The sequence below is a fragment of the Neovison vison genome, chromosome 14 (genome assembly GCF_020171115.1).
Source record: "Neovison vison isolate M4711 chromosome 14, ASM_NN_V1, whole genome shotgun sequence".
Classification (NCBI taxonomy): Eukaryota; Metazoa; Chordata; class Mammalia; order Carnivora; family Mustelidae; genus Neogale; species Neogale vison.
Genome location: NC_058104.1, coordinates 45,078,249 through 45,094,707, shown reverse-complemented (window position 1 = coordinate 45,094,707; position 16,459 = coordinate 45,078,249).

Here is a 16,459-nt window from a genome sequence, read left to right as displayed (position 1 = left end):
GTTTGTCAGGCTAAGCGCCATAGCCTGCCCTTTACTCACAGTACCTACTGTGCCCGTAGTCTTTCCCTTTTCTATCTTCATCTTCAAAGGAGAAACACTGTTACGAATCAGTAAGCACGTGAAGTACGTTCCCAGAGCAGATACCTTCCTCCGCATCCCCTCTAAGGGGTCTGTATGAGACACTTCATGACTGCTACCCAGACACGTCCTACACTTTCCAACTGAGCACAGACGCTTCCCTGTTGTGAGAACTTGCTGTAGAACAGTTCCCTCAAATATTGGAAGTGTTTTGAGAAGTGGTAGACACTGTGGAACATCCCAAGTGTTGAACTTCCAGTATGCATCATAGAGGCCTAAATGCCTGACCCTTTCCTTCACCAACGGGTTGTAACATTCTCTCTGCTCCGTCCTTGTTCTAGCTTCTTTCCTCCACTGGAAAGACACTGTTAGAAGGGACATTCCTCATGAAGATGTTTCCCTTACACAGAACTTGCTATAGTCCAACGGATAGACGTCAGAGACTGGAAAGCTATGTGCGCCTATTGTGGTTACCAAAGAGTCAGTCCCCAAAGCTTTCTTCTTTAACAGACGTAACACTGCAGTGAATCCCTCCTAAAGCACACTTCCCTCTCAGTGTTGGAAGCGTTATAGACGCAGAAACTAAGTGCGGAACACCACTGGTGGTGAACCTCCAATATGTGTTTGGCAGGCTTAAGCGCCATAGCTTGCCCTTTACTCAAAGGACCTAATGTGCCCCTAGTTCGTCCCTGTTCTATCTTCATTCCAAAAGGAGAAACACTGTTATGAATGAGTACGCACCTAAAGTAGGTTCCCTGAGCAGATACCTTCCTACGCCTCCCCTCCAAGGGGCCTGTATGAGACACTTCATGATTGCTACCCAGACACATTGTAGAATTTTCAACTGAGCACAGATGCATCTCTTTCGTGAAAAATTACTGTAGCACAGTTCCCTTTTATATTGGAAGTGTTTAAGAGAAGAGGTAGACACAGTGGAACATCACCGGTGTTGTAATTCCAGTATGCATCATAGAGGCCTAAGTGCCTTACCCTCTACTTCACTCACGGTTTGCAACGTTCTCTCTGTCCGTCCTTGTTCTATCATCTTTCCTCCACTGGAAAGACACTGTGAGAAGTGACATTCCGCCTGAAGGAGTTTCCCTTAAACAGAACATGCTATAGTCTAACGGTTAGACGTCTGTGAATGGAAAGCTATGTGCGCCTATTACGGTTACCACAGAGTCAGTCCCAAAAGCTTCCTTCTTTAACAGACGTAACACTGCAGTGAATCCCTCCTAAAGCACACTTCCCTCTCAGTGTAGGAAGCGTTTTAGACGCAGAAACCAAGTGAGGATCACCACTGGTGGTGAACATCCAATATGTGTTGCTATAGTCCAATGGTTAAACGTCTTTGAATGGAAAGCTATGTGCGCCTAATGCGGTTACCACAGAGTCAGTCCCAAAAGCTTCCTTCTTTAAAAGACCTAACACTGCAGTGAATCCCTCCTAAAGCACACTTCCCTCTCAGTGTTGGAAGCGTTTTAGACGCAGAAACTAAGTGCGGATCACCACTGGTGGTGAACATCCAATATGTGTTTGTCAGGCTAAGCGCCATAGCCTGCCCTTTACTCACAGTACCTACTGTGCCCGTAGTCTTTCCCTTTTCTATCTTCATCTTCAAAGGAGAAACACTGTTACGAATCAGTAAGCACGTGAAGTACGTTCCCAGAGCAGATACCTTCCTCCGCATCCCCTCTAAGGGGTCTGTATGAGACACTTCATGACTGCTACCCAGACACGTCCTACACTTTCCAACTGAGCACAGACGCTTCCCTGTTGTGAGAACTTGCTGTAGAACAGTTCCCTCAAATATTGGAAGTGTTTTGAGAAGTGGTAGACACTGTGGAACATCCCAAGTGTTGAACTTCCAGTATGCATCATAGAGGCCTAAATGCCTGACCCTTTCCTTCACCAACGGGTTGTAACATTCTCTCTGCTCCGTCCTTGTTCTAGCTTCTTTCCTCCACTGGAAAGACACTGTTAGAAGGGACATTCCTCATGAAGATGTTTCCCTTACACAGAACTTGCTATAGTCCAACGGATAGACGTCAGAGACTGGAAAGCTATGTGCGCCTATTGTGGTTACCAAAGAGTCAGTCCCCAAAGCTTTCTTCTTTAACAGACGTAACACTGCAGTGAATCCCTCCTAAAGCACACTTCCCTCTCAGTGTTGGAAGCGTTATAGACGCAGAAACTAAGTGCGGAACACCACTGGTGGTGAACCTCCAATATGTGTTTGGCAGGCTTAAGCGCCATAGCTTGCCCTTTACTCAAAGGACCTAATGTGCCCCTAGTTCGTCCCTGTTCTATCTTCATTCCAAAAGGAGAAACACTGTATTGAATGAGTACGCACCTGAAGTAGGTTCCCTGAGCAGATACCTTCCTACGCCTCCCCTTCAAGGGGCCTGTATGAGACACTTCATGATTGCTACCCAGACACATTGTAGAGTTTTCAACTGAGCACAGATGCATCCCCTTCGTGAAAAATTACTGTAGCACAGTTCCCTTATATACTGGAAGTGTTTAAGAGAAGAGGTAGACACTGTGGAACATCACCGGTGTTGTAATTCCAGTATGCATCATAGAGGCCTAAGTGCCTTACCCTCTACTTCACTCACGGTTTGCAACGTTCTCTCTGTCCGTCCTTGTTCTATCATCTTTCCTCCACTGGAAAGACACTGTGAGAAGTGACATTCCGCCTGAAGGAGTTTCCCTTAAACAGAACATGCTATAGTCTAACGGTTAGACGTCTGTGAATGGAAAGCTATGTGCGCCTATTGCGGTTACCACAGAGTCCGTCCCAAAAGCAACCTTCTTTAACAGACGTAACACTGCAGTGAATCCCTCCTAAAGCACACTTCCCTCTCAGTGTAGGAAGCGTTTTAGACGCAGAAACCAAGTGCGGATCACCACTGGTGGTGAACATCCAATATGTGTTTGGTAGGCTTAAGCGCCATAGCCTGCCCTTTACTCACAGTACCTAATGTGCCCCTAGTCAGTACCTGTTCTATCTCCATATCTCAAAGGAGAAACGCTGTTAAAAATGAGCATGCAACTGAAGTAGGTTCGCTGAACAGATACTTTCCTTTGCATCCCCTCTAAGGGGCCTGTAGGAGAGACTTCATGATTGCTAACCCGACACGTCCTAGAGTTTCCAACTGAGTACAGACGCATCCCTGTCGTGAGAACTTACTGTAGCACCGTTCCCTCATATATGGGAAGTGTTTTGAGAGGTGGTAGACGCTGTGGAACATCCCAGGTGTAGAACTTCCAGTATGCATCATAGAGGCCTAAATGCCTTACCCTTTACTTCACCAAAGGTTTTAATATTCTCTGTGCTCCGTCCTTGTTCTATCTTCTTTCCTCCACTGGAAAGACAAAGTGAGAAATGACCTTCCGCATGAAGGAGTTTCCCTTAAACTGAATTTGCTATAGTCCAATGGTTAAACGTCTTTGAATGGAAAGCTATGTGCGCCTAATGCGGTTACCACAGAGTCAGTCCCAAAAGCTTCCTTCTTTAAAAGACCTAACACTGCAGTGAATCCCTCCTAAAGCACACTTCCCTCTCAGTGTTGGAAGCGTTTTAGACGAAGAAACTAAGTGCGGATCACCACTGGTGGTGAACATCCAATATGTGTTTGTCAGGCTAAGCGCCATAGCCTGCCCTTTACTCACAGTACCTACTGTGCCCGTAGTCTTTCCCTTTTCTGTCTTCATCTTCAAAGGAGAAACACTGTTACGAATGAGTAAGCACGTGAAGTACGTTCCCAGAGCAGATACCTTCCTCCGCATCCCCTCTAAGGGGTGTGTATGAGACACTTCATGACTGCTACCCAGACACGTCCTACACTTTCCAACTGAGCACAGACGCTTCCCTGTTGTGAGAACTTGCTGTAGAACAGTTCCCTCAAATATTGGAAGTGTTTTGAGAAGTGGTAGACACTGTGGAACATCCCAAGTGTTGAACTTCCAGTATGCATCATAGAGGCCTAAATGCCTGACCCTTTCCTTCACCAACGGGTTGTAACATTCTCTCTGCTCCGTCCTTGTTCTATCTTCTTTCCTCCACTGGAAAGACACTGTTAGAAGGGACATTCCTCATGAAGATGTTTCCCTTACACAGAACTTGCTATAGTCCAACGGATAGACGTCAGAGACTGGAAAGCTATGTGCGCCTATTGTGGTTACCAAAGAGTCAGTCCCCAAAGCTTTCTTCTTTAACAGACGTAACACTGCAGTGAATCCCTCCTAAAGCACACTTCCCTCTCAGTGTTGGAAGCGTTATAGACGCAGAAACTAAGTGCGGAACACCACTGGTGGTGAACCTCCAATATGTGTTTGGCAGGCTTAAGCGCCATAGCTTGCCCTTTACTCAAAGGACCTAATGTGCCCCTAGTTCGTCCCTGTTCTATCTTCATTCCAAAAGGAGAAACACTGTTATGAATGAGTACTCACCTAAAGTAGGTTCCCTCAGCAGATACCTTCCTACGCCTCCCCTCCAAGGGGCCTGTATGAGACACTTCATGATTGCTACCCAGACACATTGTAGAGTTTTCAACTGAGCACAGATGCATCCCCTTCGTGAAAAATTACTGTAGCACAGTTCCCTTATATATTGGAAGTGTTTAAGAGAAGAGGTAGACACTGTGGAACATCACCGGTGTTGTAATTCCAGTATGCATCATAGAGGCCTAAGTGCCTTACCCTCTACTTCACTCACGGTTTGCAACGTTCTCTCTGTCCGTCCTTGTTCTATCATCTTTTCTCCACTGGAAAGACACTGTGAGAAGTGACATTCCGCCTGAAGGAGTTTCCCTTAAACAGAACATGCTATAGTCTAACGGTTAGACGTCTGTGAATGGAAAGCTATGTGCGCCTATTACGGTTAACACAGAGTCAGTCCCAAAAGCTTCCTTCTTTAACAGACGTAACACTGCAGTGAATCCCTCCTAAAGCACAATTCCCTCTCAGTGTAGGAAGCGTTTTAGACGCAGAAACCAAGTGAGGATCACCACTGGTGCTGAACATCCAATATGTGTTGCTATAGTCCAATGGTTAAACGTCTTTAATGGAAAGCTATGTGCGCCTAATGCGGTTACCACAGAGTCAGTCCCAAAAGCTTCCTTCTTTAAAAGACCTAACACTGCAGTGAATCCCTCCTAAAGCACACTTCCCTCTCAGTGTTGGAAGCGTTTTAGACGCAGAAACTAAGTGCGGATCACCACTGGTGGTGAACATCCAATATGTGTTTGTCAGGCTAAGCGCCATAGCCTGCCCTTTACTCACAGTACCTAATGTGCCCGTAGTCTTTCCCTTTTCTATCTTCATCTTCAAAGGAGAAACACTGTTACGAATCAGTAAGCACGTGAAGTACGTTCCCAGAGCAGATACCTTCCTCCGCATCCCCTCTAAGGGGTGTGTATGAGACACTTCATGACTGCTACCCAGACACGTCCTACACTTTCCAACTGAGCACAGACGCTTCCCTGTTGTGAGAACTTGCTGTAGAACAGTTCCCTCAAATATTGGAAGTGTTTTGAGAAGTGGTAGACACTGTGGAACATCCCAAGTGTTGAACTTCCAGTATGCATCATAGAGGCCTAAATGCCTGACCCTTTCCTTCACCAACGGGTTGTAACATTCTCTCTGCTCCGTCCTTGTTCTATCTTCTTTCCTCCACTGGAAAGACACTGTTAGAAGGGACATTCCTCATGAAGATGTTTCCCTTACACAGAACTTGCTATAGTCCAACGGATAGACGTCAGAGACTGGAAAGCTATGTGCGCCTATTGTGGTTACCAAAGAGTCAGTCCCCAAAGCTTTCTTCTTTAACAGACGTAACACTGCAGTGAATCCCTCCTAAAGCACACTTCCCTCTCAGTGTTGGAAGCGTTATAGACGCAGAAACTAAGTGCGGAACACCACTGGTGGTGAACCTCCAATATGTGTTTGGCAGGCTTAAGCGCCATAGCTTGCCCTTTACTCAAAGGACCTAATGTGCCCCTAGTTCGTCCCTGTTCTATCTTCATTCCAAAAGGAGAAACACTGTTATGAATGAGTACGCACCTGAAGTAGGTTCCCTGAGCAGATACCTTCCTACGCCTCCCCTCCAAGGGGCCTGTATGAGACACTTCATGATTGCTACCCAGACACATTGTAGAGTTTTCAACTGAGCACAGATGCATCCCCTTCGTGAAAAATTACTGTAGCACAGTTCCCTTATATATTGGAAGTGTTTAAGAGAAGAGGTAGACACTGTGGAACATCACCGGTGTTGTAATTCCAGTATGCATCATAGAGGCCTAAGTGCCTTACCCTCTACTTCACTCACGGTTTGCAACGTTCTCTCTGTCCTTCCTTGTTCTATCATCTTTTCTCCACTGGAAAGACACTGTGAGAAGTGACATTCCGCCTGAAGGAGTTTCCCTTAAACAGAACATGCTATAGTCTAACGGTTAGACGTCTGTGAATGGAAAGCTATGTGCGCCTATTGCGGTTACCACAGAGTCAGTCCCAAAAGCTTCCTTCTTTAACAGACGTAACACTGCAGTGAATCCCTCCTAAAGCACACTTCCCTCTCAGTGTAGGAAGCGTTTTAGACGCAGAAACCAAGTGCGGATCACCACTGGTGGTGAACTTCCAATATGTGTTTGGTAGGCTTAAGCGCCATAGCCTACCCTTTACTCACAGTACCTAATGTGCCCCTAGTCAGTCCCTGTACTATCTCCATATCTCAAAGGAGAAACGCTGTTATGAATGAGTATGCAACTGAAGTAGGTTCGCTGAGCAGATACTTTCCTTTGCATCCCCTCTAAGGGGCCTGTAGGAGAGACTTCATGATTGCTAACCAGACACATCCTAGAGGTCACAACTGAGTACACACGCATCCCTGTCGTGAGAGCTTACTGTAGCACAGTTCCCTCATATATTGGAAGTGTTTTGAGAGGTGGTAGACGCTGTGGATCATCCCAGGTGTAAAACTTCCAGTATGCATCATAGAGGCCTAAATGCCTTACCCTTTACTTCACCAAAGGGTTTAACATTCTCTGTGCTCCGTCCTTGTTCTATCTTCTTTCCTCCACTGGAAAGACACTGTGAGAAGTGACATTCCGCCTGAAGGAGTTTCCCTTAAACAGAACATGCTATAGTCCAATGGTTAGACGTCTTTGAATGGAAAGCTATGTGCGCCTAATGCGGTTACCACAGAGTCAGTCCCAAAAGCTTCCTTCTTTAATAGACGTAACACAGCAGTGAATCCCTCCTAAAGCACACTTCCCTCTCAGTGTTGGAAGCGTTTTAGACGCAGAAACTAAGTGCGGATCACCACTGGTGGTGAACATCCAATATGTGTTTGTCAGGCTAAGCGCCATAGCCTGCCCTTTACTCACAGTACCTAATGTGCCCGTAGTCTTTCCCTTTTCTATCTTCATCTTCAAAGGAGAAACACTGTTACGAATGAGTAAGCACGTGAAGTACGTTCCCAGCGCAGATACCTTCCTCCGCATCCCCTCTTAGGGGTCTGTATGAGACACTTCATGATTGCTACCCAGACACGTCCTACACTTTCCAACTGAGCACAGACGCTTCCCTGTTGTGAGAACTTGCTGTAGAACAGTTCCCTCAAATATTGGAAGTGTTTTGAGAAGTGGTAGACACTGTGGAACATCCCAAGTGTTGAACTTCCAGTATGCATCATAGAGGCCTAAATGCCTGACCCTTTCCATCACCAACGGGTTGTAACATTCTCTCTGCTCCGTCCTTGTTCTATCTTCTTTCCTCCACTGGAAAGACACTGTTAGAAGGGACATTCCTCATGAAGATGTTTCCCTTACACAGAACTTGCTATAGTCCAACGGATAGACGTCAGAGACTGGAAAGCTATGTGCGCCTATTGTGGTTACCAAAGAGTCAGTCCCCAAAGCTTTCTTCTTTAACAGACGTAACACTGCAGTGAATCCCTCCTAAAGCACACTTCCCTCTCAGTGTTGGAAGCGTTATAGACGCAGAAACTAAGTGCGGAACACCACTGGTGGTGAACCTCCAATATGTGTTTGGCAGGCTTAAGCGCCATAGCTTGCCCTTTACTCAAAGGACCTAATGTGCCCCTAGTTCGTCCCTGTTCTATCTTCATTCCAAAAGGAGAAACACTGTTATGAATGAGTACGCACCTAAAGTAGGTTCCCTGAGCAGATACCTTCCTACGCCTCCCCTCCAAGGGGCCTGTATGAGACACTTCATGATTGCTACCCAGACACATTGTAGAGTTTTCAACTGAGCACAGATGCATCCCCTTCGTGAAAAATTACTGTAGCACAGTTCCCTTATATATTGGAAGTGTTTAAGAGAAGAGGTAGACACTGTGGAACATCACCGGTGTTGTAATTCCAGTATGCATCATAGAGGCCTAAGTGCCTTACCCTCTACTTCACTCACGGTTTGCAACGTTCTCTCTGTCCGTCCTTGTTCTATCATCTTTCCTCCACTGGAAAGACACTGTGAGAAGTGACATTCCGCCTGAAGGAGTTTCCCTTAAACAGAACATGCTATAGTCTAACGGTTAGACGTCTGTGAATGGAAAGCTATGTGCGCCTATTGCGGTTACCACAGAGTCAGTCCCAAAAGCTTCCTTCTTTAACAGACGTAACACTGCAGTGAATCCCTCCTAAAGCACACTTCCCTCTCAGTGTAGGAAGCGTTTTAGACGCAAAAACCAAGTGCGGATCACCACTGGTGGTGAACATCCAATATGTGTTTGGTAGGCTTAAGCGCCATAGCCTGCCCTTTACTCACAGTACCTAATGTGCCCCTAGTCAGTCCCTGTTCTATCTGCATATCTCAAAGGAGAAACGCTGTTATGAATGAGTATGCAACTGAAGTAGGTTCGCTGCGCAGATACTTTCCTTTGCATCCCCTCTAAGGGACCTGTAGGAGAGACTTCATGATTGCTAACCCGACACGTCCTAGAGTTTCCAACTGAGTACAGACGCATCCCTGTCGTGAGATATTACTGTAGAACCGTTCCCTCATATATTGGAAGTGTTTTGAGAGGTGGTAGACGCTGTGGAACATCCCAGGTGTAGAACTTCCAGTATGCATCATAGAGGCCTAAATGCCTTACCCTTTACTTCACCAAAGGGTTTAATATTCTCTGTGCTCCGTCCTTGTTCTATCTTCTTTCCTCCACTGGAAAGACAAAGTGAGAAATGACCTTCCGCATGAAGGAGTTTCCCTTAAACTGAATTTGCTATAGTCCAATGGTTAAACGTCTTTGAATGGAAAGCTATGTGCGCCTAATGCGGTTACCACAGAGTCAGTCCCAAAAGCTTCCTTCTTTAAAAGACCTAACACTGCAGTGAATCCCTCCTAAAGCACACTTCCCTCTCAGTGTTGGAAGCGTTTTAGACGCAGAAACTAAGTGCGGATCACCACTGGTGGTGAACATCCAATATGTGTTTGTCAGGCTAAGCGCCATAGCCTGCCCTTTACTCACAGTACCTACTGTGCCCGTAGTCTTTCCCTTTTCTGTCTTCATCTTCAAAGGAGAAACACTGTTACGAATGAGTAAGCACGTGAAGTACGTTCCCAGAGCAGATACCTTCCTCCGCATCCCCTCTAAGGGGTCTGTATGAGACACTTCATGACTGCTACCCAGACACGTCCTACACTTTCCAACTGAGCACAGACGCTTCCCTGTTGTGAGAACTTGCTGTAGAACAGTTCCCTCAAATATTGGTAGTGTTTTGAGAAGTGGTAGACATTGTGGAACATCCCAAGTGTTGAACTTCCAGTATGCATCATAGAGGCCTAAATGCCTGACCTTTCCTTCACCAACGGGTTGTAACATTCTCTCTGCTCCGTCCTTGTTCTATCTTCTTTCCTCCACTGGAAAGACACTGTTAGAAGGGACATTCCTCATGAAGATGTTTCCCTTACACAGAACTTGCTATAGTCCAACGGATAGACGTCAGAGACTGGAAAGCTATGTGCGCCTATTGTGGTTACCAAAGAGTCAGTCCCCAAAGCTTTCTTCTTTAACAGACGTAACACTGCAGTGAATCCCTCCTAAAGCACACTTCCCTCTCAGTGTTGGAAGCGTTATAGACGCAGAAACTAAGTGCGGAACACCACTGGTGGTGAACCTCCAATATGTGTTTGGCAGGCTTAAGCGCCATAGCTTGCCCTTTACTCAAAGGACCTAATGTGCCCCTAGTTCGTCCCTGTTCTATCTTCATTCCAAAAGGAGAAACACTGTTATGAATGAGTACGCACCTAAAGTAGGTTCCCTGAGCAGATACCTTCCTACGCCTCCCCTCCAAGGGGCCTGTATGAGACACTTCATGATTGCTACCCAGACACATTGTAGAGTTTTCAACTGAGCACAGATGCATCCCCTTCGTGAAAAATTACTGTAGCACAGTTCCCTTATATATTGGAAGTGTTTAAGAGAAGAGGTAGACACAGTGGAACATCACCGGTGTTGTAATTCCAGTATGCATCATAGAGGCCTAAGTGCCTTACCCTCTACTTCACTCACGGTTTGCAACGTTCTCTCTGTCCGTCCTTGTTCTATCATCTTTCCTCCACTGGAAAGACACTGTGAGAAGTGACATTCCGCCTGAAGGAGTTTCCCTTAAACAGAACATGCTATAGTCTAACGGTTAGACGTCTGTGAATGGAAAGCTATGTGCGCCTATTACGGTTACCACAGAGTCAGTCCCAAAAGCTTCCTTCTTTAACAGACGTAACACTGCAGTGAATCCCTCCTAAAGCACACTTCCCTCTCAGTGTAGGAAGCGTTTTAGACGCAGAAACCAAGTGCGGATCACCACTGGTGGTGAACATCCAATATGTGTTTGGTAGGCTTAAGCGCCATAGCCTGCCCTTTACTCACAGTACCTAATGTGCCCCTAGTCAGTACCTGTTCTATCTCCATATCTCAAAGGAGAAACGCTGTTAAAAATGAGCATGCAACTGAAGTAGGTTCGCTGAACAGATACTTTCCTTTGCATCCCCTCTAAGGGGCCTGTAGGAGAGACTTCATGATTGCTAACCCGACACGTCCTAGAGTTTCCAACTGAGTACAGACGCATCCCTGTCGTGAGAACTTACTGTAGCACCGTTCCCTCATATATGGGAAGTGTTTTGAGAGGTGGTAGACGCTGTGGAACATCCCAGGTGTAGAACTTCCAGTATGCATCATAGAGGCCTAAATGCCTTACCCTTTACTTCACCAAAGGGTTTAATATTCTCTGTGCTCCGTCCTTGTTCTATCTTCTTTCCTCCACTGGAAAGACAAAGTGAGAAATGACCTTCCGCATGAAGGAGTTTCCCTTAAACTGAATTTGCTATAGTCCAATGGTTAAACGTCTTTGAATGGAAAGCTATGTGCGCCTAATGCGGTTACCACAGAGTCAGTCCCAAAAGCTTCCTTCTTTAAAAGACCTAACACTGCAGTGAATCCCTCCTAAAGCACACTTCCCTCTCAGTGTTGGAAGCGTTTTAGACGCAGAAACTAAGTGCGGATCACCACTGGTGGTGAACATCCAATATGGGTTTGTCAGGCTAAGCGCCATAGCCTGCCCTTTACTCACAGTACCTACTGTGCCCGTAGTCTTTCCCTTTTCTGTCTTCATCTTCAAAGGAGAAACACTGTTACGAATGAGTAAGCACGTGAAGTACGTTCCCAGAGCAGATACCTTCCTCCGCATCCCCTCTAAGGGGTCTGTATGAGACACTTCATGACTGCTACCCAGACACGTCCTACATTTTCCAACTGAGCACAGACGCTTCCCTGTTGTGAGAACTTGCTGTAGAACAGTTCCCTCAAATATTGGAAGTGTTTTGAGAAGTGGTAGACACTGTGGAACATCCCAAGTGTTGAACTTCCAGTATGCATCATAGAGGCCTAAATGCCTGACCCTTTCCTTCACCAACGGGTTGTAACATTCTCTCTGCTCCGTCCTTGTTCTATCTTCTTTCCTCCACTGGAAAGACACTGTTAGAAGGGACATTCCTCATGAAGATGTTTCCCTTACACAGAACTTGCTATAGTCCAACGGATAGACGTCAGAGACTGGAAAGCTATGTGCGCCTATTGTGGTTACCAAAGAGTCAGTCCCCAAAGCTTTCTTCTTTAACAGACGTAACACTGCAGTGAATCCCTCCTAAAGCACACTTCCCTCTCAGTGTTGGAAGCGTTATAGACGCAGAAACTAAGTGCGGAACACCACTGGTGGTGAACCTCCAATATGTGTTTGGCAGGCTTAAGCGCCATAGCTTGCCCTTTACTCAAAGGACCTAATGTGCCCCTAGTTCGTCCCTGTTCTATCTTCATTCCAAAAGGAGAAACACTGTTATGAATGAGTACGCACCTGAAGTAGGTTCCCTGAGCAGATACCTTCCTACGCCTCCCCTCCAAGGGGCCTGTATGAGACACTTCATGATTGCTACCCAGACACATTGTAGAGTTTTCAACTGAGCACAGATGCATCCCCTTCGTGAAAAATTACTGTAGCACAGTTCCCTTATATACTGGAAGTGTTTAATAGAAGAGGTAGACACTGTGGAACATCACCGGTGTTGTAATTCCAGTATGCATCATAGAGGCCTAAGTGCCTTACCCTCTACTTCACTCACGGTTTGCAACGTTCTCTCTGTCCTTCCTTGTTCTATCATCTTTTCTCCACTGGAAAGACACTGTGAGAAGTGACATTCCGCCTGAAGGAGTTTCCCTTAAACAGAACATGCTATAGTCTAACGGTTAGACGTCTGTGAATGGAAAGCTATGTGCGCCTATTGCGGTTACCACAGAGTCAGTCCCAAAAGCTTCCTTCTTTAACAGACGTAACACTGCAGTGAATCCCTCCTAAAGCACACTTCCATCTCAGTGTAGGAAGTGTTTTACGCAGAAACCAAGTGCGGATCACCACTGGTGGTGAACTTCCAATATGTGTTTGGTAGGCTTAAGCGCCATAGCCTGCCCTTTACTCACAGTGCCTAATGTGCCCCTAGTCAGTCCCTGTACTATCTCCATATCTCAAAGGAGAAACGCTGTTATGAATGAGTATGCAACTGAAGTAGGTTCGCTGAGCAGATACTTTCCTTTGCATCCCCTCTAAGGGGCCTGTAGGAGAGACTTCATGATTGCTAACCAGACACGTCCTAGAGGTCACAACTGAGTACACACGCCTCCCTGTCGTGAGAGCTTACTGTAGCACAGTTCCCTCATATATTGGAAGTGTTTTGAGAGGTGGTAGACGCTGTGGAACATCCCAGGTGTAAAACTTCCAGTATGCATCATAGAGGCCTAAATGCCTTACCCTTTACTTCACCAAAGGGTTTAACATTCTCTGTGCTCCGTCCTTGTTCTATCTTCTTTCCTCCACTGGAAAGACACTGTGAGAAGTGACATTCCGCCTGAAGGAGTTTCCCTTAAACAGAACATGCTATAGTCCAATGGTTAGACGTCTTTGAATGGAAAGCTATGTGCGCCTAATGCGGTTACCACAGAGTCAGTCCCAAAAGCTTCCTTCTTTAATAGACGTAACACAGCAGTGAATCCCTCCTAAAGCACACTTCCCTCTCAGTGTTGGAAGCGTTTTAGTCGCAGAAACTAAGTGCGGATCACCACTGGTGGTGAACATCCAATATGTGTTTGTCAGGCTAAGCGCCATAGCCTGCCCTTTACTCACAGTACCTAATGTGCCCGTAGTCTTTCCCTTTTCTATCTTCATCTTCAAAGGAGAAACACTGTTACGAATGAGTAAGCACGTGAAGTACGTTCCCAGCGCAGATACCTTCCTCCGCATCCCCTCTTAGGGGTCTGTATGAGACACTTCATGATTGGTACCCAGACACGTCCTACACTTTCCAACTGAGCACAGACGCTTCCCTGTTGTGAGAACTTGCTGTAGAACAGTTCCCTCAAATATTGGAAGTGTTTTGAGAAGTGGTAGACACTGTGGAACATCCCAAGTGTTGAACTTCCAGTATGCATCATAGAGGCCTAAATGCCTGACCCTTTCCTTCACCAACGGGTTGTAACATTCTCTCTGCTCCGTCCTTGTTCTATCTTCTTTCCTCCACTGGAAAGACACTGTTAGAAGGGACATTCCTCATGAAGATGTTTCCCTTACACAGAACTTGCTATAGTCCAACGGATAGACGTCAGAGACTGGAAAGCTATGTGCGCCTATTGTGGTTACCAAAGAGTCAGTCCCCAAAGCTTTCTTCTTTAACAGACGTAACACTGCAGTGAATCCCTCCTAAAGCACACTTCCCTCTCAGTGTTGGAAGCGTTATAGACGCAGAAACTAAGTGCGGAACACCACTGGTGGTGAACCTCCAATATGTGTTTGGCAGGCTTAAGCGCCATAGCTTGCCCTTTACTCAAAGGACCTAATGTGCCCCTAGTTCGTCCCTGTTCTATCTTCATTCCAAAAGGAGAAACACTGTTATGAATGAGTACGCACCTAAAGTAGGTTCCCTGAGCAGATACCTTCCTACGCCTCCCCTCCAAGGGGCCTGTATGAGACACTTCATGATTGCTACCCAGACACATTGTAGAGTTTTCAACTGAGCACAGATGCATCCCCTTCGTGAAAAATTACTGTAGCACAGTTCCCTTATATATTGGAAGTGTTTAAGAGAAGAGGTAGACACTGTGGAACATCACCGGTGTTGTAATTCCAGTATGCATCATAGAGGCCTAAGTGCCTTACCCTCTACTTCACTCACGGTTTGCAACGTTCTCTCTGTCCGTCCTTGTTCTATCATCTTTCCTCCACTGGAAAGACACTGTGAGAAGTGACATTCCGCCTGAAGGAGTTTCCCTTAAACAGAACATGCTATAGTCTAACGGTTAGACGTCTGTGAATGGAAAGCTATGTGCGCCTATTGCGGTTACCACAGAGTCAGTCCCAAAAGCTTCCTTCTTTAACAGACGTAACACTGCAGTGAATCCCTCCTAAAGCACACTTCCCTCTCAGTGTAGGAAGCGTTTTAGACGCAGAAACCAAGTGCGGATCACAACTGGTGGTGAACATCCAATATGTGTTTGGTAGGCTTAATCGCCATAGCCTGCCCTTTACTCACAGTTCCTAATGTGCCCCTAGTCAGTCCGTGTTCTATCTCCATATCTCAAAGGAGAAACGCTGTTATGAATGAGTATGCAACTGAAGTAGGTTCGCTGCGCAGATACTTTCTTTGCATCCCCTCTAAGGGGCCTGTAGGAGAGACTTCATGATTGCTATCCAGACACGTCCTAGAGTTCACAACTGAGTACAGACGCATCCCTGTCGTGAGAACTTACTGTAGCACCGTTCCCTCATATATGGGAAGTGTTTTGAGAGGTGGTAGACGCTGTGGAACATCCCAGGTGTAGAACTTCCAGTATGCATCATAGAGGCCTAAATGCCTTACCCTTTACTTCACCAAAGGGTTTAATATTCTCTGTGCTCCGTCCTTGTTCTATCTTCTTTCCTCCACTGGAAAGACAAAGTGAGAAATGACCTTCCGCATGAAGGAGTTTCCCTTAAACTGAATTTGCTATAGTCCAATGGTTAAACGTCTTTGAATGGAAAGCTATGTGCGCCTATTGCGGTTACCACAGAGTCAGTCCCAAAAGCTTCCTTCTTTAACAGACGTAACACTGCAGTGAATCCCTCCTAAAGCACACTTCCCTCTCAGTGTAGGAAGCGTTTTAGACGCAGAAACCAAGTGCGGATCACCACTGGTGGTGAACTTCCAATATGTGTTTGGTAGGCTTAAGCGCCATAGCCTGCCCTTTACTCACAGTACCTAATGTGCCCCTAGTCAGTCCCTGTACTATCTCCATATCTCAAAGGAGAAACGCTGTTATGAATGAGTATGCAACTGAAGTAGGTTCGCTGAGCAGATACTTTCCTTTGCATCCCCTCTAAGGGGCCTGTAGGAGAGACTTCATGATTGCTAACCAGACACATCCTAGAGGTCACAACTGAGTACACACGCATCCCTGTCGTGAGAGCTTACTGTAGCACAGTTCCCTCATATATTGGAAGTGTTTTGAGAGGTGGTAGACGCTGTGGAACATCCCAGGTGTAAAACTTCCAGTATGCATCATAGAGGCCTAAATGCCTTACCCTTTACTTCACCAAAGGGTTTAACATTCTCTGTGCTCCGTCCTTGTTCTATCTTCTTTCCTCCACTGGAAAGACACTGTGAGAAGTGACATTCCGCCTGAAGGAGTTTCCCTTAAACAGAACATGCTATAGTCCAATGGTTAGACGTCTTTGAATGGAAAGCTATGTGCGCCTAATGCGGTTACCACAGAGTCAGTCCCAAAAGCTTCCTTCTTTAATAGACGTAACACAGCAGTGAATCCCTCCTAAAGCACACTTCC